The sequence below is a fragment of the Adiantum capillus-veneris genome, chromosome 1 (genome assembly GCF_014529385.1).
Source record: "Adiantum capillus-veneris isolate H3 chromosome 1, ASM1452938v2, whole genome shotgun sequence".
In the NCBI taxonomy this organism is placed as follows: Eukaryota; Viridiplantae; Streptophyta; class Polypodiopsida; order Polypodiales; family Pteridaceae; genus Adiantum; species Adiantum capillus-veneris.
In genome coordinates, this window is record NC_140931.1 from 123,014,719 (window position 1) to 123,036,563 (window position 21,845).

Genomic DNA, 21,845 nt, shown 5'->3' on the forward strand with positions numbered 1-21,845 from the left:
ATAGCAGGTTTGGCTTCGGGTTCTTCGACTAATGCCAGCTCTTTCCACAGTGCGACAATACACTTGGGGTGCTGCGGCCTGGTCCACCCTCATGGGCCCTTCGCTCCATTTTGAGATAGCCTCCACCAGCAGGATGATAGTGATCCAAGGGGTCGACCTACACTTCAGCCTGCCACAGAGCTTACCCCCCCAGGAGTGTTCAGTGAGAGAGAGGTGTGTTGGGAGCTCATTTGAGGCCTCACACTTTGGTTCATTTGGCGGGCCCGTTGCTTTCGCATCTTCGAGGCTCGCCCTGTCCCATCGGCGAAGACTGTTCGTGACTTTTGGTTGGAGCTGATTCATACTCTCAGGGGTCAGCTCGAGAGACTTCAGGGCAGCTCCGACGGCATGCGGGAGCGCAGAGAGGCTTTCCTGCGACTCTAGCGCCCAAGGCCTTTCTTCACAATGGTCCAAGGTGCACCCAGATGGCCCATGCGAAGTATCCATTCCGCTTCGGGTGATGACCATACACTGTGATCTTTGTTCTTAAGTTCACGAGGAACTTGGGTTCTTGTGGGTCTTGAGGTTCTTGGGGGTCTTGAGGTTCTTGGGTTCTTGCGGTTCTTCTTTCGCTTGCAATCTGTGTTAGAGAAGGATCTTCTCTTCACCCGACTTCTGCTCTTTTCCGCGGGCGCACCCCTTGGCGGCCTTGCACTCACACCAAGGTTGCTTTTCCCACCTCACGTCAATTGGCCGGCCGCTAAGTGCACGGTCCACTCTCAATGAGTGAATAGAGGCACAAGGGCAGGCTGGACAAGCCCTTCTTTCTTGGGTTTCCTGTCACTCTTCAAAAACACGGTTAGGAATTGACACGCCCAAGAGGACTTAGGTTACATGCGACCGCAACAAGCAAAAAAATTCTTGTGGTTCTTTCCTTGAGTGATACAGAACACTGCCAAAGCTCTGATACCAATGTAAGGTGCAGCGGAAGTGAATGTTGAACTTTGCTCAAGATGAGTGCTCCGAACTATGCTCAAGGGTTCCTTTTACTTACGGAAGGGAGAGCCTTCCGTTCCTTTAGTGAGAGAGTGCAATGGACACAAACAAAGTGGATGAACTCTGTGAATGAAGGTGCGGAGACTGAGAGATGGAGAGAGAAGAATACAACACCAGAATGTTGTCAAACCCTCCTCCGAAGGCACCACTCTCTATGGCGAGAGCAGTCTACTTATGAATGCACAAATCTCTACAATGCTTGGACTTGCCAACGATGTCAACGACGATGAGAACGACGACGAGACGGGCTAAAATCTGAAAACGCTAAGGGCTGAAATCTACAAATCTTTATCTGTTGAATTCTGACTCTATGTCAAAGACGATGTTGATGACGACGGTACGACGACGACACGCTGAAAACGCAGATGCTGAAATCTGCATTTTCCAGGCTGAATCTGCAAACTTCGCGGGATCTGACCAATGGACCATGCAGTGAGGATCTGCTGCGGGAAGGTGAGATCTGCGAGGTTTGAACTTCTTCTACGGGTTCTAACTGCTGAAAACTGAAAACGTTGAGTCTAGGGCTGCTTCCGTCGCGAAGATCTCCAAGAACGCTGAGGTGTCTTGCAAATGCAGAAACGCTAGGGCTGAAAATCTTCTGATGCTCTGTGGTCGCCGGGGCTGATCTACTGTGCAAAAGCGCCAGGGCTGGTCTATGGTGCAAAAACGCCAGTGTGATGCTGTGTTGCAAAAAACGCTAGGCCTTGTTGGGGGGGTCTTGCTGAGAAGTTGCCTGTTGAGCAAGGTACTCCTACTGCCTCTTCTGCCAGAAAGTGCTAGCGCTAGGTTTTCTATATATACAAACTTAGCAAAATTGCCCTATCTAGTTCCCAACAAAAGTCACTTAAAAATAATAAGTGAAAAATGTCAAAAATAGGGAAAATAGGTTTTGTGCATTGTAAAAATGCTACTGATGGGTTCTGACTGAAATCTGATTATCATGTTGTGTGCAACCAGAGGATATGCATATAATCTAAGTGTCCGGACATGCACGGTGTGCGAACAGACTCACAAAAGTGTCAAATCAATTCCTATTCTAAACTGACTTGAATCAATTGAACCCTGGTCATGTTGTAGCTTGTCCACGGACACATAGGGTTGGATGTGTTACGTGACACATAGTTAACAGTTGCCACGTCTTGGTGAGAGAGAGAGAGAGAGAGAGAGAGAGAGAGAGAGAAAAGAAACGACACGGCATGTCGGGTCCCAACCACCCTCAAGGGCCCCTTTGCTCTATTGCTAAAGCTCGCTTTATTACTTGCACAAATGCTTATACAATGATGCTAAATGTTGAGATGCTGATGGGTATGATGCTACTAATACTGGGTATTGATGAGGTACTGAAGGGTATTGCGGTAGATACTGAGGGGTCCTGTGGGGTACTTTAGTACTGTTGGTGCTTGGTACTGCGGATACCGCTGGGTACTGAAGGTATTTGGGTGCTAAGGACACAGCGGTCCTGATGATCCCTACGTTGAGCTAGGCAAGAGCCAAGCCAAAACGCAAGGGGTGCTAGATGCTGGGGTACTGCGACGCAACGACGACGACCACGACAACGATACTTGGGAGAGATGTACTACGAGGCTATGGCTGAGTGCTGAAATGCTAGGGATGCTTGCTAGAATCTGCGAATGCGACGAGGCTATGGCCAGATCCGCTATCGACGGTGGCGGCGATAGGCTGAAAACTGAAAAATGCTGATGGTCTAAGGGCTGAAATCTGCAGTTTGCTGGCGATCAGCTGAATGCAAAAACGCTGGCAAGGCTGATGCTGGCTTCTGGAAATGCTGAGGATCTGCAACGACGAGGCGAAGTGCTGAATGGTGAGGGCAAGGGCACCGATGGCTGATGCTGAAAACGCTGGAATTGCTGATGGAAAACGCTGGCTGAATAGTCGACAAACGCCAAGATATTGTTGAGGAAAAGGGGTGTTGGGTATTGCCGGCACGGAGGCACTTGGTTCTTCTCCCTTTCTTGCGCTTCTCAAGCGCCCTGGGCATGCATATATATGGGTTTCTAGCTGGGTCAAGCAGCATCTATTCAGCCAGTTCACACACTTGAATGCCTATATGCCGATTGATTGTACTGTGCAAGAGGGGGTATGCAACTATGACCTGACCTGCCTCGGCATGCACGTCTTGTTAGAGGCTCACAAGGGGGTCAGGCTACGCCCCAAGCTAAACTATGACTAGCGCTAGACTATAGCAGAAGCTTGTCCACGCGCACGTGACACTTTCTCAAACAGATACACTCTCTCTAACACAAATAAGAGCACACATGAATAATCGATAGGCTGAAAAAATTTAGAATATTGACCACAAGAGACAAGGGAGAAGATCAACACACTATAGGGGACCAAAAGATGGGCTGCCCCCCCCCCCCACCCCCACAAAGAGATTCTTTATTCACGGAGAATCTTTTTGCAAGCACAAGAACCGGAGAAACCCCTCCGTTCTAGATCTTAGACTCAATGGTCGTTTCCTTCCCATTAGGGAAAATCCCAAGGGACTAGCTCTCAATTCCTTCCACTTTGTACTCTGAGCGTCAGAATTCCGCAAGCAGTCACAAACAGGAGTGGGAGCAGCACACGAATAATCAAAAGACTCAAAATAAATAGAATATTGACCAAAAGAGACGAGGGAGAAGATCAACACAATATTAAGGACCAGAAGATGGGTTGGTCCCCCCCCCTAGAGAGAATCTTTATTCAAGGAGAATCTTTTTACAAGCACAAGAACCGGAGAAACCCTTTTGTTCTAGATCTTCAACTTGATGGTCGTTTCCTTCCCGTTAAAGAAAATCCCGAGAGACCAGCTCTCAATTTCTTCCAATTTGTACTCTGAGCATCAGAGCTCTGCAAATTGTCTCGGAATCCGTTTCCGGAAGTCCCCCAAGCGTAGGCTGAAGCCTCCTTGCTCCTTCTCCACGATGGAGTGAGTCCCTGCAAAAAGCACAAACACAATCCCAAAGAATCGAAGAGCATATGCACCAAGGTTGCATCCGTATGTACGTACAGATTCTATCCGTACCGTACAGTTCAATACATACGGATAGGTTCCGTACACAGATTTATTTATTTTTTTCCTTTCCCGGGGGGTGTTTTGGGTCTCCTAGTGGGTCCCCCAATCCTATTTCAGCCGATTTCAGTCCTATTTCAGCCCTGTTTCAGCTGAGTGTGCGGTTTTTAGTGCTTACTACTTATTAGAGTCGGGACTCCAGACTTCAGTCTTGGATTTATCATTTTCATGATTCATTATGTATTTATTTTGATGCTCTTAGTTTTATGTGACCATGATAGCAGACATCTGATACTATTTGTTTGTAGACGTTGGTCAATGGTTGGCTAATCTCAGATTTACCTTTTCATTGTTCAGTTAGAGTCATGGACTCCATTTTTGGCATTTGTAACGGTGTACTGTTGATTTGCTAGTCTTTATTTGAAGTCTTGGTGAATACATAAGTAAATGTATGAAGTACTCTCAGTTTTAGGCTTTGTGGAAAAAAGGACGAATTTTTACGTACCTAAAAACTCAATCCATTCTGTACTACGTACCTTACGTACCGAATTTGTACCGAACACTATGTACCTAACTACCTTGATATGCACAACTTTCACTTGCCACTACTAGTACGGAAAAGTGACCTTCGTTCCTCCTGCCTTTTAAGAACTAAACGCTCCCCAACGTTCAAACACCCGGCTTGCGTCGTTCAGAGGTTTACAACAATCATAAACACTCCTCCCAGGAATAAAATACAAACCATTGAAACCAACATCAAAACTAGAAACAAACAAACTCAAATCGACACCAAGACAAGTTTAAAACAGATAACATCCACTTCAAACAAATTACAAACAGTACTTTCATTAACAAAGTTCAAAAAGTATCTAAATACAAACCAATTAGAAGATTCATTCAGGTTTTGTTCACACGGTCGAACTTTAAGGATGACTCGCTTGTCCTTCTGGAGTGTCGCTTATTCTTGTCGTGCCAAGGCATGCCCAAGAGAGCGTCACAATTGCCCAACTTCATAATGTGAAAATTTGCTTTTCCATGGTATCCTTGAGCACCAATGAAAGATACCACCTTCTGAGTTTTCCCAGTGGCTGACTCGGCTTCAAGTTCTCCGCCCTATGAATCATAGTCAAAGTCCATCTACTTAAGGAAGTCAAGATGAATGAAATTTTTGGTAGCTCCCGGGTCAAAGAAGATAAGGGTTTCCAAGCCATTGATTTTTCAATAAGCTCTACCCAATTCATTAGAACGTTTGAGATTAATGCCATGAATATCAAGTACAAGTCCAATTGTAGGTCTAGCTCTCTTAGCCGGAGGTGGTCCTACGGTTCTATCTACTCTTGGAGCCGGAGGTTGCTCTAAGGATGTATCTGTTCTTTGAGGACGTGAAATGTAATTATGCCTTGTCTGAAAACATTCAAAGCATTTGTCTTCTTGTAACAAGGTTTCTCATTGACTTTATGTCAATGAAACGAGGAGATTCCCAAGGGTTTCTTTGTTGTGGCCGAGAGTTCTGAGTGTTTGCCAGAGTTTCTTTTTTAGTAAACTCTAGCTTCCCTTTCATAAACTTGTAGCCGACCGCAGCATGGTCCATTAGCTCTTGCATTGTCGATACTTGTTTTGAAAGACAGTATTCCTGTAAGGGTGATGACAGTCCAATGGTATATCGCTCGCACTGGTCCTCCAAGGGAATCAACTTGAAGAAAAACACCAGAAGGTAAACGTCGAGGAGCCTTCTATTGTATGGTCTTCGTGGCAACCATTTTCAAGTTTCCCCATTCTGACAAAATCTGGCCTTCGGACAGGGAGGTCACATAACTTCGTGCAAAAATTGTCTTGAAAGCTTGCCAAGTCCTTGGAGCATGCGGTTGGGTAGCGATTGGACTCCGCCATTGCATAGCATTATCTTTGAGAAATCCTGCAGGTCAAGAAATCTTTGGTTCTTCCGTGTAGTTTCCTAAAGCATGTCAAATTGTTGGAGGAACTGTAAGGCTTTCTTTCTACCTTTCACTCCAGAAAAAGTGAAAAACTTTACTCTCATCCCATCATCCTTGAAATCTTTTGGTTGATTCAGTGCAAATCCCAGATGTGGATAGTAGGGGTATCCATAAGGGCTCCACGTATAGTACCCATGAGGCGGTGTGTCACGAGACTGTGGCAACCACTAACCTTAGTTGTTGGTTTCTTTCCCTGGATTTTTATTTAATTTTTGGGACCCTCTTTTTGAAGTCACAAATGGCCACACATTGTGTGGCCAGTGTGAAACGGCCGACGGCCGAGAGTTTCACCCACAATCGGAAAGGACGGGTCGCCACGAGATGGTCGAGCCAGTCGGCACTGGAATCCGAGCAGTAAAAGGGTGTCTAGTGTCACAAACTGCTGACGTGTCCGGACAGTGAAGAGCAGAGCCAACCTTCATATCACGGCAGAGGGGCCTAAACCCTAAGAAGAACAAGCAACAGAAGAAGAAGTCCTACCAACTTATAAGACCACGTCCGATGGGGCCCAAGTGACATAAAGACATTCAAAATAAAGCAAGACCCACACACACGCGCACGCGCGTGGACTGATGACGTGGCAGATGTACGGACATGCCTCAAAATCCGCTAACAGTGCTGACGTGGCAGTTGTACGGATTTCCACAAAACGCGCTGGCAGATTTTGGGCATTGCTTTTGGACCAAATGCTTTCGAGTTTGAAGGCTTTTCATGTAAACTCCTTTTTGGACCTAGGGCCTTTAAATATGAGGCCATGGGCTCATTCTCTGGCATGCTTCCTCGAGAAGGTGCAAAGTCTGGAGTACCGGCTTGTACTGTGTTGATGCAATATAAAGAAATACCAAAAGGGGCGCCAAGGTTTGGGGCCAATACTCTCTGGGGTGGAATTCCACCACTCCGTGTAGCGAGTCGTCTCTCTCTCTCTCTCTCTCTCTCTCTCTCTCTCTCTCTCTCTCTCTCTCTCTCTCTCTCTCTCTCTCTCTCTCTCTCTCTCTCTCACAGTTCAATTGTTATTGAAGTGGTAAAATTTTGTTCAATCTGTTCTTTTCTATTGGCACGTGGTGCCCGTCTTGTGACATCTAGGGTCAATTCAAAGTCATTTAGGCCCCTCGCTACACTTATAAGTCGGTGGGTACTAGGAAATTAACTCAAAAGAGGCAAAGTGGACACATGGTAGCTCCAAAGCAGTTTTCCCAACTTGAAAGCTTGCCAAGTCCTTGGAGCATGCGGTTGGGTAGCGATTGGACTCCACCATTGCATAGCATTATCTTTGAGAAATCCTGTAGGTCAAGAAATCTTTGATTCTTTCGTGTAGTTTTTCAAAGCATGGATGTTGTCAAATTGTTGAAGAAACTGTAAGGCTTTCTTCCTCCCTTTCACTCCAGAAAAAGTGAAAAATTTTACTCTCATCCCATCATCCTTGAAATCTTGAGTTGATTCAGTGCAAATCCTAGATGTGGATAGTAGGGGTATCCATAAGGGCTCCACGTATTGTACCCAGGAGGCGGTGTGTCATGAGGCTGTGGCAACCACTAACCTTAGTTGTTGGTTTCTTTTCATTGATTTTTATTTAATTTTTGGAACCCTCTTTTTGAAGTCACAAATGGCCAGACATTGTGTGGCCAATGTGAAACGGGCGACGGCCGAGAGTTTCACCCACAATCGAGAAGGGCAGGTCGCCACGAGATGGTCAGGTCAATCGACACTAGAATCCGAGCACTAAAAGGGTGTCTAGGCTCGATTCAATGTCATTTAGGCCCCTCGTTACACTCATAAGTCGGTGGATACTAGGAAGTTAACTCCAAAGAGGCAAGTGGACACATGGCAGCTCCAGAGCAGTTTTTCCAACTTGCATGAAGAGGGGGCGCCCATTTCAAGAGGGGAGACTGATTTTGGCTAAGGAAGTGACTACAGTGTGTGGGTGAGTAGTGGGTGCAGGTTTCACGGGTGAGTAGTGGGTGCAGGTTTCACAGTTTTAATGGAAAGCTTACCTTCTCCCTTGTCTTATGTAGCACGATAATTCCGCTCTCATGCATCTCTGTCTCCCTTTGAATACAGAAACGTGATGCCTCGCTCGAGGGCTTTTCATCACTATGTACATTTGTATGGGTTCAGGCGCGATTGCCGAGGCAAGAGCCTCTTGCACAGGTACTGGATTAGATAGTTCCTAATCCCCTGCACAGGTATAGTTGAATTCGGAGAGATTTCAAGCGAGAAATCTCGTCCGATTCAAAGGGCAAGTAGCCCTAAAGGTGCGGGAGCTCGAGGGCTTGCCACAGATGCGACCAGCACGCGGAACGGAACCCAAAACAGAAAAATACAGCCCGCTGTGTATTTTTGCAGGTTTAGGGTTTTGACCCTAATTGATCCCTAATACCCCCAAGAGCTTTGGGGAAGCGTTGGGATCAGTGTACAGGTGATCGGGTGCATTTTTGGGGCAGAAAACAGAGAATTCAGCGTGCTGCAGATTCTCGCCAGGTTTGGGAAAGTGTCTGTGTGCGCCAGGAAAGTCACCTTTGGCATGGGGATTTTGACTGTGAAACCTCCTACTGCGGTAATGCTGCCGAAATCGGACTAGAGTAGGCCATTTTCAGCCCGGTAAAAGCGGGACAGCTCGTAGGAATTTGCACGTTCATTCCCAAGTTTTATAAGAATAAAGAAATACCGAAAGGGGCGCCAGTCTTGGGGCCTACAAGGTGTCGTTGTCTACTTGGGAGCACTCTAGCTACCAAGCCGTGCTTTGTTTGAAGTGTTAATTCCCGTCACAAGTTCATTTGCAAAGTTTCTCTGTGTCGTGAAGTTTAAGTAAAGTTTATCAAGTGAAGAATCGGGTGAAAGCCGAAGTCTACCACCCTACGGGCCGGTTTCATGGTTCCGTTGGAACAGAATCACTTTTTCCTTAAAGAGTGAGCCTTGGTTGGTTGGCGGCGAAGACACAGAGTACAAGAACATGGGACTACACTATGGCCAACAAAGGGAAAGGCATTATGGAAGAGGGTTCCTCTTCACAAGACAAGCAGGCAATTCCTACAATGTTTGAGGTTGGTGAGAGTTCTAGGCCACCCCTGTTTGTACCTTTTGTTGATGTGAATGCTCCACCAGTGCGGGGCTTTATGGCTGGGCAACTTGAAGATGATGCATTCAGGACTCAGTTGGTGGCCGTTGTGAATGTTTTCACTCGACTAGTGCAGAACCCAAGGTTTATGGAGTTTTTGCAAGCGCCACCCGTGCCACAGCAGACAAGGAAACTCACGCAACCAGTAGAGCTCGTTGAGGCTCAAGCCCAAGTACTTCATGCGTCCCAGCAAGATAGGGAGCACTCGCACGTTGCAGAGTCGGGGGCTCCAAGACAAGTTCCTTTCATCCATGAACAGGTGGTTAGGACGCCAATTCCACGGGCTTTTGCCACCTCAGCCCGCCACCTTTCAGAGTCCACATCTTGCATTAAATGGACAGGGAACTAGTTTCCAAGCAATGCATCAGGTTTTTCCACCACCCATGGTACATCCTGGGGATTTTGGGGGTGGATCTGTGTTTCAAAGTATGGTTGGTTATGCGCCTGGAACAGTGTTTGGGGGTATGCAAGGCATGATGCCAAACCCCATGTATGGTAATATCAGTATGCAGCAAGGCTTTCAGTGCATTCAGAGCCAGCTTGGGGCACCACAAGGCAATTTTGGCATGGCTGGTTTTTCCGACCAGCAACCACATATGGCACTGACGATGCAAAATGTCAATGGCCAAGAGGCGTCGATGATCCTTATTACAGTGCCATGTTGCAGACGCTTCCCTATGAGAATTGTGATGTAAGGTACAGCGGAATGAATGTTTGAACTTTGCTCAAGATGAGTGCTCCGAACTGTGCTCAAGGTTCCTTTTATTCTTATGGAAGGGAGAGCCTTCCGTTCCTTTAGTAAGAGAGTGCAATGGACACAAACAAAGTGAATGGACACTCTGCGTCAAAGTGTATGAGACTGAGAAATAGAGAGAGAAGAGAATACGACACCAGAGACGTTGTAAAACCCTCCTCCAAAGGCCCCACTCTCGTCGGCAAGAGTGGTCTTACTTATGATTGCACAAATCTCTACAATGCTTGGACTTGCCGACGATGTCGACGGCGATGAGGACGACAACGAGACGGGCTGAAATCTGAAAACTCTAAGGGCTGAAATCTGCAAATCTTTATCTGCTGAATTCTGACTCTATGTCGGTGACGATGTCAATGACGACGATGCGACGACGACGCGCTGAAAACGCAGATGCTGAAATCTGTGTTTTCCGGGCTGAAACTGTAAACCTTGCGGAAACTGACCGTGCGGCGAGGAACTGCTGCGAGAAGGTGAGATCTGCAAGGTTCGGGGGTTCTTCTGCGATGTCTAAAGGCTGAAAACTGAAAACGCTGGTGTTGCTTGAGGTTCCGTTGCGGTAATTTGCAAAACGCTGAGGTTGGTCTGCAAATCAAAAACGCTGGGGCTGAATTCTATTGCTGTCGCCGGTTGCTCTGCAAAATGCAAAACGCTAGGCTGATATGAGGTTCTGCTGTCGCCGGAATCTGCAAAAGCAAATCGCTGGCTGATCTGGTCATGAAAACGCTAGGTCTTGGCTTCTGCTCCAAAAACGCTAGGTCTCCTGGGGGGGTTTCTGCTGAGAAGGTGCCTGTTGAGCGTGGAGCTCCTGCTGCCTCTTCTGCCAGAAAGTGCTAGTCTAGGTTTGCTTATATACAAACTTACTCAATTTGCCCTACCTACTTTCCAACAAACGTCACTTAAAAATAATAAGTGAAAAATGTCAAAAATAGGAAAAATAGGCTAAATGCACTGGAAAATTCCCCTGATGGATTCAGATGGGAATGCTAATGATCATGCTGTGTGCAACCAGAGGATATGCATCTACACTAAGTGACTGGGCATGCACGGTCTACGAATAGACTCACAAAAGTGCCAGATCACTTCTAATCTAGATTGACTAAACTGACTGAACCCTTGTCGTACTGTAGCTTGTCCACGGACACATAGGGTTGGATGTGTCACGTGACATCCCCTCCTTTTCAAAGTGAGGTACTAGTACCGAACTGTATGGTGTCGAGGGAGATCGCCAATAGCATCCGGAATCCTGAAAGGGACTCTTCGCCGGCCCACTCTGATGTGTGGGTCGTGCGGTACTTGAACTTCATAAAGGTCTGCAACGCTTGCTTCTTTGGGCCGCGACGAAAGCGACACAAAGTCTTCTGTGGCTCCTTCGATGCTTTAACTTCGTTGAGAGTCATGCTTCTTTGTTCTTTTCTTCTTTCAAGAATCTCCATGGCTGTAAATTCATGAAACCATTTCCAACACAAAAACATGAACATACCCATTCCATGTAAAGTGAATGGAAAAAATCTCGTCTTCTCTAAAGACTGTGTATGCAATGTAGATGAACATAGAGACAGAGTGACAAACCGTTCATCAAACACATGCAAACAATGAGATCGAATCTTTCTCTTTTGATCTAGAGCAATCAAATGTGGCAATTCACAACGGAAATGCCCATGCTTGGTGCTCATACTTTCATGTGCTCGTTCTACGAATGTGTCATGCCAAGGAAGAGACATGGAATGTGACTTCTTTGAATGCATACTTTTCAGCTTTTCATGAAAAATCCGCATACATTCGTGTTCATTCATGAGTGAAACGTGCTCTACGTACAATATGTCATGCCTAGGAAAAGGGATCACATAAAGACGCTGACTAAAATACAGGAAACGGTCACGAATGAAACACTCGAACAATGCATGCGCATCAATCATGCGAACACATAATACTTCTTGTGAGGGTTCTTTGGACCTAGGCGCGAGAGCCAAGATCGATTCTTCCTGAGGGGGTTCTTTGGACCTAGGCTCGAGAGCCAAGATCGGGTCTTCGTGATTGATCGTCTCTGCAATGAGGTTAGCTTCACTAGAGAAAGTATCAACTAACACATCATCCTTCTTGTGAACAATCACATCTTCTTCATGCAACTCATTATACTTGTGAGAAATCACATCTTAATCATGCAAATCATCATGCTTGTCAGTGTCATCCAAATCATCATGCAAATCATTGACATTCAAATCATCATCCTCATCATTATCATGCAAAACCTGTGTGTCATGCTTGGGAGAAGAAGAGACTGAGAAAGTCTCCTTCTCCTCAATCCTTTCAATCTTGTCCTGCATATTAGCAATGAGAGAGGGAGAAGGAACAATGTCCTCTCCACGAATGACAATGGGAGAATCACTCTTGGCATGGAGAGTGAGTGTTAGCCTCCCATCAATGAGAGGGTAAAGATCACGAAACCATCAAATGCCCAAAATCATATCACATCCTGAGAGAGGAGAGACAAAAAATCTTCTAGTGAAGGCAGCTCGTTGAATTGCAAGCCACACACCAAGACACTCCTGCGTGATGAGAGCGTCCATACTGGGAACAAAGCCAGAGACCTTGAGAGGAGATTTCTGACTAGCTTCTAGGCGGGCTCTCTCAACAAGAGAGGACTGATCACATCATGCATACTACCTGGGTCAAACAATATAACAAAACGCTGCCCCGACACCTGACCATAACATTTATGAGAGAATCATCAATGGGAGGGTCAAGAGAAACTTGGGGCACACTCGTGTTATCATTAATTGCATTGACAGAGAAAGTGGGTTCTGTGGATTCTTTAAATTCATTCGATTCAAGCTTAGGACATGTTCTTTTTATGTGACCCTTAATGTGACAATGAAAACCACGACCTTCCTTAGAATAAGTGCTTTGATCTTCCAACGTGATGTATCCTCCTACAATTCCTTGTGCTACCTTTTCATCTGGAGTCAGCTTAGGTTTAGCAATTGTGTTAGCCTTACCCTTAGGTTCATTGGAAGAATTCTTTTCTGAGAGACTGTTGGAAGATTGGTTAGAAGAGTTACCATTCTTACCGTTCTTACCGTTCTGAGGGTTCTGAGAAATCTGCGAGGTACTTGTGGAAGTCTTGTTCTCCTTAAGCTTTCCCTTGTTGTGCTTCATCTCCTCTGCGAGAGCAATCGCTACCGCCTCATTGAGATCGATTGGGTCGAAGACTTCTACATCAAACTTGATATAGTCTTCTAACCCAAAAAGGAATGCCTCTTTGCGTTCATCATCCGACTTGCGTAATTGGGTACCTAGCTGCAAAACACGATTAGAAAAAGACATAACCGGCATACCATTTTGCTTGAGAGCACGCCAATCGTCCTTCACTCGTGCGAGGTACTGAGGTGGCATAAACCGCGCCTTGAGCTTGTCTTGGAAATCAGCCCAATTGAAGGAAAGGGGCGCGTAAATTCGTCAGCTTCCTCTAGGTGCGCGGCTAACTGTGCCTCTTGCCTGCGTGGTACCAATTGATGGCATCACCGGCAAGGTACATGGCAGCCGTCAAAACTTTGCTATTTCCTGTCTTCTTAGTTGTCGCAAAATAAGCATTACATTGATGCAACCAAGAATGAATAACCGTACCATCCATCTTACCATCATACTTACTGAAAGTCAACTTCTCTGTGACTAGATGGTTGGAATCCGCATCGTGGCTTGCGCCACTTGAGGAACTCCCACGATCTTTGGCTGGTTCGGACTTCGAGGCAAGTACTTGTCGAACCAATTCTTGAGTCCTCTTTGAGCTTCACGCTCGGCCTTTCTTTCTGCTTTTCTTTCGTTTCGTTCAACGCGCTAGCGTTCTAAAGCAAGGCAATTTGCTTCTTGTTGTGCGGCAATTCCTTCGTTTCTTTCGTCGCGCTCGCGATCCTTAGCTTCCTGTTGTTCTGCTTTTCTTGCTAGTTGTGCCAACGCAACTCGATTCGTTTCTTGTTGTTGTGCCATCGTGTCCAACAGCAACTTGACCATCTCCTCCATAGAAGTTGGTACAACTCGTGGCGTAGATGGCGAAGGGGGAGGGTCGGAAAAATCTCTTGGTGGGGAGAACTCTTCGTCGGCTCTCTCATGCTCACCACCTATATGCGAAGTACCCATTCCGCTTCGGGTGATGACCATGCACTAGGGTCTTGGGTTCTCGGGTTCTTGGGTTCTCGGGTTCTTGGGTTCTTGAGGGTCTTAAGGTTCTTGAGGTTCTTGAGGTTTTCTTTCGCTTGCAATCTATATTTGAGAAGGATCTTCTCTTCACCCAAGTTCTACTCCTTTCGCGGGCGCACCCGTTGGCGGCGCTCACACCAAGGTTGCTTTTTCCCACTCACGTCGATTGGTCGGCCGCTAAGTGCACGGTCCGCTCTCAATGAGTGAAAAGAGGCACAAGGGGAGGCTGGAGATGCCCTTCTTTCCTGGGATTCCTGTCACTCTTCAATAACACGATTAGGAATCGACACGCCCAAGCGAACTTGGGTTCGTGCGACCTCAACAAGCAAAAAAAATTCTTGTGATTCTTGTGGTTCTTTCCTTGAGTGATACAGAACACTGCCAAAGCTCTGATACTTATGTTAGGTGCAGCGGAATGAATGTTTGAACTTTGCTCAAGATGAGTACTCCGAACTGTGCTCAAGGTTCCTTTTATTCTTATGGAAGGGAGAGCCTTCCGTTCCTTTAGTGAGAGAGTGCAATGGACACAAACAAAGTGAATGGACACTGTGTGTGAAAGTGTATGAGACTGAGAGATAGAGAGTGAAGAGAATACGACACCTAAGACGTAAAACCCTCCTCCGAAGGCCCCACTCTCGTCGGCGAGAGTGGTCTACTTATGATTGCACAAATCTCTACAATGCTTGGACTTGCCGACGATGTCGACGGCGATGAAGACGACGACGAGACAGGCTGAAATCTGAAAACTCTAAGGGCTGAAATCTCCAAATCTTTATCTGCTGAATTCTGACTCTATGTCAGTGACGATGTCGATGACGACGATGGACGACGACGCGCTGAAAACGCAGATGCTGAAATCTGTGTTTTCCGGGCTGAAACTGTAAACCTTGCAGAAACTGACAGTGCGGCAAGGAGCTGATGCGAGAAGGTGAGGTCTGCGAGGTTCGGGGGTTCTTAAGCGATGTCTAAAGGCTGAAAACTGAAAACGCTGGTGTTGCTTGAGGTTCCGTCGCGGTAATCTGCAAAACGTTGAGGTTGGTCTGCAAATCAAAAACGCTAGGGCTGAATTTTGTTGCTGTCGCAAGGTTGCTCTGCAAAATGCAAAACGCTAGGCTGATATGAGGTTCTGCTGTCGCCGGAATCTGTAAAAGCAAATCGCTGGCTGATCTGGTGATGAAAACGCTAGGTCTTGGCTACTGCTCCAAAAACGCTAGGTCTCCTGGGGGGGTTTCTGCTAAGAAGGTGCCTGTTGAGCATGGAGCTCCTGCTGCCTCTTCTGCCAGAAAGTGTTAGTCTAGGTTTGCTTATATACAAACTTACTCAATTTGCCCTACCTACTTTCCAACAAAAGTCACTTAAAAATAATAAGTGAAAAATGTCAAAAATAGGGAAAATAGCCTAAATGCACTCGAAAATTCCCCTGAAGGATTCCGATGGATTCAGATGGGAATGCTTATGATCATGTTGTGTGCAACCAGAGGATATGCATCTACACTAAGTGATTGGGCATGTACGGTCTACGAATAGACTCACTAAAGTGCCAGATCACTTCTAATCTAGATTGACTGAACTGACTGAACCCTTGTTGTCCACAGACACATAGGGTTGGATGTGTCACGTGACGTGTGCGGGTGTGCGAAAGCGTGAGAGAGAGAGAGAGAGAGAGAGAGAGAGAGAGAGAGAGAGAGAGATGGTGATCGCCCCCCACTGACTACCAGAATAGAAGACCCGTACAATGATTAGATGATCTCTGTGAGATGTGGAAGTGGGTACCCCCCTACCCCTATAAATAGGTGCCCAAGGGGAGGTAGGGCAAGGCTTGATAAAAATCCCCACAACCCAACAGAAAAATGATACATGGAATATATGAGGACGCCCGGACAAAAAAGTGGATGGCCAGCCCCAAACTCGTGCGCCCAGACCAAGTACAACCTAGACCATGGCTAACAACCCGGAGACATACTAGACGTACATGTATGCCCTAGACCAGCAGAGTGGTGTAAGTCTAACACCCCCTCTCAGCACCTGATGCTGAACAAACCGCATGAAGTCGAAGATGTGAGGCAAATGATGAAGATGTCTGCTGCGATGTCCACAAAAGGATACTCAATGAGTGTAGCAGTAGTCTGGGCCCTGGGGTGTTAAGACCGCCAAAAAATCTCCATTTTTTTTCAAGACGGGCACCACGTGCCAATAGAAAAGAACAGACTGAACAGACATTTAGCACTTCAATAACAACTGAATTGAAAGAGAGAGAGAGAGAGAGAGAGAGAGAGGCGACAAAGAGTGGCGAAATTCCACCCCAGAGAGTATTGGCCCCAAACCTTGGCGCCCCTTTCGGTATTTCCTTATATTGCATCAACACAATACAAGCCGGTACTCGAGACTCTGCACCTTCTCCAGGAAGCATGCCAGAGAATGAGCCCTAACCTCATATTTAAAGGCCCTTGGTTTGAAAAGCAGTTACAATGAAAGGCCTTCAAAAGTCAATAGCTTATGGTCCCAAAAGCAATGCCAAAAGCTGCCAGCGTAATTTACGGAAATCCGTACAACCTGCCACGTCATCATGCCAACGCAATTTTCGAAAGTCTGTCGTACAGCTGCCACGTCATCAGCTTTGTGTGAGTGTGTATGTGAGTCCTGCTTTATTTTAATCCCTTTATGTCACTGGGACCCATCGGACGAGATCCCCATAAGTTGGTAGGACTTCTTCTTCTTCTGCTACTTGTTCTTCATAGGGTTTAGGCCCCTCGGCCGGCATCTGTAAGTTGCCTCCATTCTTTAGGCTTTGACACGTCAGCAGTTTGTTACATCTCCCCTTCTTGAAAGTAATCGTCCGCGATTACAGCATATCTGCAAAACAACTCAAGTTAGCTCAAAAATTTCCGAGGGTCATTCCGAGGGACATTCCGAGGAACAATCAATTTGCTCTTTCTTTTGTTAAGGAGTTAGCTTCTCCTTTCGGCTCTTTTGATCAAGGAGTTAGCTTCTCCTTTCGTCCAGATCGAAACTCTTGATATTCCGGCATAGTAAAATTAGCCATCACACCCAGACCGTACTGATCTTCCACAAGTGTCTTAATGCACTAAAATTACATACCCACGCAATCTCATCCAATTAGGAAAATTCAATGGTTGGCACATCACAATGCAAAACAAATGCTCACATATGCATGTTACAAGACATAGAAACATAAAGTCGCCAATCAACACTCCTCCCGCATAACCTAACAAGGTCCGGGCCGGGAGATATTCAATGACTCCCTCATCATTCCTCCCGCATAACCTAAAAAGGTCCGGGCCGAGAGATAAAGAGGCCTTTTACAACCAAACGCCCCCCAGACCGCAGCCTGCGTCGTTTGGAGGTACTGAGAGTAACCACTGCTCAAACTTCTTAATATTCCTCCCGCATAACCAGCCATGCGTGGTACCAATTTATGGCATCACCGGCAAGGTACATGGCTGCCGTCAAAACCTTGCTATTTCCTGTCTTCTTAGTTGTCGCAAAATAAGCATTAAATTGATGCAACCAAGAATGAATAACTGTAGCATCCATCTTACCATCATATTTACTGAACTGGATCTTCTCTGTGACTGGGTTATTGGAGCCCGGATCTCGGCTTGTGCCACTTGATGAACTACCAACATCTTTGGCTGGCTCGGATTTCGAGGAGGCAAGAACATGTCGAACCAATTCTTGCGTGCATAGGTCTCTCTGAACCTCACGATCGGCCTCCAAGGCCGCTCGTCTTTCTTCGGCTGTCTCCTTTCTTTGTGCTTTTCTGTCTTTTCGTGCATCGCACTCGCGTTCCAAAGTAATGCGAGTCGCTTCTTGTTGTGCTAGCGCAACGCGATTCGCTTCTTGTTGTTGTGCCATCATGTCCATCATCGACTTGACCAAAGCCTCCATAGGATTTGGTGCAATCCCTGGCATAGATGGTGAAAGGGGAGAGTCAGGAAAACCTCCATGGTGAGGAAATTCTTCTTCACTACTTTCATGCCCATCACCTCCATGCGAAGTATCCATTCTGCTTCGGGTGATGACCATACACTGTGATCTTTGGTTCTTAAGTTCACGAGGAACTTGGGTTCTTGTGGGTCTTGGGTTCTTGGGTTCTTGGGGGTCTTAAGGGTCTTGAGATTCTTCTTTCGCTCGCAATCTGTGTTAGAGAAGGCTCTTCTCTTCACCCGAGTTCTTCTCTTTTCCGCGGGCGCACCCCTTGACCGCCTTGCGCTCACACCAAGGTTGCTTTTTCCCACCTCACGTCGATTGGCCGGCCACTAAGTGCACGGTCCGCTCTCAATGAGTGAAAAGAGGCACAAGGGGAGTCTGGACAAGCCCTTCTTTCTTGGGTTTCCTATCACTCTTCAAAAACATGATTAGGAATCGACACGCCCAAGTGAACTTGGGTTCGTGCGACCGCAACAAGCAAAAAAAATTCTTGTGATATTCTTGTGGTTCTTTCCTTGAGTGATACAGAACACTGACAAAGCTCTGATACCAATGTAAGGTGTTGCGGAAGTGAATGTTGACTATGCTCAAGATGAGTGCTCCGAACTGTGCTCAAGGTTCCTTTTACTTAGGGAAGGAAGAGCCTTCCGTTCTTTAATGAGAGAGTGCAATGGACACAAACAAAGTGAATGGACACTGTGCGTGAAGGTGCATGAGACTGAGAGATAGAGAGAGAAGAGAATACGACACCGAAAAGTTGTCAAACCCTCCTCCAAGGGCCCCACTCTCGATGGCGAGAGTGGTCTGCACAATCTGGTACAAGATGCTGATGCAAATCTAAATGGGGCTATGTCGAGGCCAACGGTGATGAGACTATGACTGAAAACTGAGTGCTTGATGAATCTGCAAGGGGTCAAAGTTGTCGGGCTGATCTGCTACTTTTTTGCTTGCTAAAGTGTTCGCTGAAAATGATGCTTGCTACTGCCTAAAAACGCTATCTATGGCTGAAACAAAACGCTGGATTGGGTTGTTTGTAGGCGCTGATGGGGCTGCTTGAAGATGCTGCTACTCTGTGCACTTGTTTGCTGAAAACGCTGGACAGCTGCTGTAAAACGCTGAAGGGGCTGGTTGAAAAACACTAGACAATAGGGGGGCCAAAACGCTACTGAAGTAACCTTTTGTTGCTGCAGTTCCTGGCTGAAAATGCTGATGGGAATCGCCAAGGCAAGGCTGAATTTGCTGAGGAAGATTGGTGAAAAAACGCCAACAAAAAGGCAGGGAGTCTTGCCGAGAGAGAAAGGGGGAACCTGCTGCACTTGGCCTGTGTTCTCCTTCCTCTTCTGCCAATTAGCCTAATCCTAGGTTTGCTTATATATTATCTTACCCATTTTGCCCTACTCAGTTCCCAACAAAAGTCACTTAAATTAATAAGTGAAAAATGTCAAAAATAGGAAAAATAGGTTTAATGCACTGAAAAATGCTCCTGATGGATTCTGTTGGATTCTGATGGTAATGCTGATATGATCATGCTGCGTGCAACCAGAGGATATGCATCTACTCTAAGTGCCTGGGCATGCACGGTCTGCAAACAGACTCACAAAAGTGCCAGAACACTTCCTATTCTAGACTGACTTGACTGAACCGAACCCTGATCATGTTGTAGCTTGTCCACGGACACATACGGTTGGATGTGTCACGTGACATAAAGCTATCCGCTTCATCGGAGAGACTCCATCGTATAGAGAAGAAAGCTAATCCCAAATCAGCTTCCATCCTTCATCAATCAAATGTGACATATGGTGTACTATTGAGGATTATGAAAGTTCGGATTTGAACATTGACATGCTCCTATAACTTCACTTTTGTAGAATCCTTTGGTTTTTGCAAGTTTTGCAAGTTGCTCGAAACAAAGCCTCCAAGCTCGTAAGAGTCAAAGACCTCCATCATAGTTGCTTTCCAAATGGCATAGTTGTCGCCATTCGATTGCCGATCCAAGAAAAAGGTAGGGAGGGTAGTTATCTTGATTGGTTGATCAGTACACCATAGTAGAACTCGGACCAATCTCCCCACTCCTTGTTAACGGGTGAATCTCCACCACAGAGAGCTACCTCTTATCGTACTTCATCATGGACCGAGTTCACTTCAGAATCATCACTCCTCTCCATCGTGTGAGAGAACTTGGGCATGTGACGAGGCTAGGTCGAGGTAGAAGAAGGGAAACCTTCAAATTTGCCCCATTGCTGTCGAAATCAGCCCCAAATAAGTGAAAAAAGCAAAAAAAAACAACTCTCTCTTTTCGTCACGAAAATTCAGCATCAAAAACTCACACAGAGGAAAAGGGTGAATCGGGTGGTGATCTCGTCTACAACCGCAAGCAAACCTCCTCTTGGGACCAGGAAACCAATGAATCTCGGATCTATCGCAACACCTCTCCTCATAGTCAACCTCCTACTGTGTATCGCCCACCAAACGGGCTCGGGTGCACAAGAAGCAAGATGCCTCACCATGTAGGTGTCCAAGCAGAGGAGAAGGGGAGTGCTATATATATATATATAAAAAAAAAATAGAGAGAGAGAGAGCAAGGGAATCTGCAAGAGAGAGAAAGCACTAATGCGTACAAAAACGCTAGAGGAGAGAAAATGCCAGATTTGGCTCTAGAGAGAGACAGAAGAAGGCCCAAAAACTGGAACTTTGCACTAACAACATGCCCAAAAAGTACAACGGGGGCCTGGGGGCTTGCATAAATAGACAAATACCAGATTTTCCCTACCTTCTGCGAAACCCCATGATCCCATGAAATGGCCTAATGTATAGACTCACTGAAAGTGACCTAAGACACACATTTAGTAGCACAACTGCATAACACTCGATACTTTGACCCCGGAGTAGCACAACTACAGAACACTCAAGACTTTGACCTCGGGAAACCCTAGGAACACGGGTCTCGCCTCATGCCAACCTACTAGGCAGCAACACCGTGGAATGCACCGTTGAGAAAAGGTACGTCTACCTCAAATATGGCCAGACACAACCACAAAACAGCCCTCACTCCCTAATCTGATCCTAGGAGAAACCGGAGCCACCACCATACAAGAATCTGAACTCTAACAAAAGCACCACCAAGAAAAAGTATGTGAGAAAAAGAAACTTGATGCACTTATTGCGTTGACTTTAGTAGCTGGCAAAATTATCGTCGAAGCTGTATGGAGGGGCACCGTAGACGCCGCCATAGTACCTGCCCGAGGGTATGTACGTCTCTCTCGTTACAAATACCATATTTGGGACCGCACAAGGTGCCCCTTCTAGACTCCACAAATGTACAAGTTCATGGCTTAGTCACCCCAATGGTAGAGAAAAAGCACTCAATCACACACCATCTAAGTGCCCCTCCATGTTAAATGTGGAAATCATTCACCTTGGAGATATCCACAAGGGAACTCACTCTTGCAATGGCCATGAGAATTCAAGCCAGTTGACCCCAAGACTACTTGACCACATCTTGTCTCGGACAGAAGACCAAGTTGAAGAGATTTTGGCCAAGACAGTCAGAGAAAAATTGCAGCATGATGTCACATAACTCTCATGCGCTGCAGATGTCCATGCCCAACCTAGGAGAATGTGGGGATATGAGAGGAAAAAATGCCCACATCAATGAGATGGCCTCTCTCAAAGCTGATGCTTTATAAGAGGATGCAATGGGCACAGGTAGGATTTCCCTCCTCAGCGCAACATCACAATGAGCACACCCACGTGTGCCCAGTTTTACCATTAGTTCATTACGGTTTT

At 46.3% G+C, this 21,845-nt stretch overlaps 1 protein-coding gene across 1 annotated transcript in view; it reads right to left on the reverse strand.

Moving 5' to 3' along the window:
* LOC147465474 (NADH-ubiquinone oxidoreductase) overlaps window positions 1-21,845 on the reverse strand; it is a 35,308-nt gene that overhangs the window by 13,059 nt on the left and 404 nt on the right. The window lies entirely within an intron of this gene.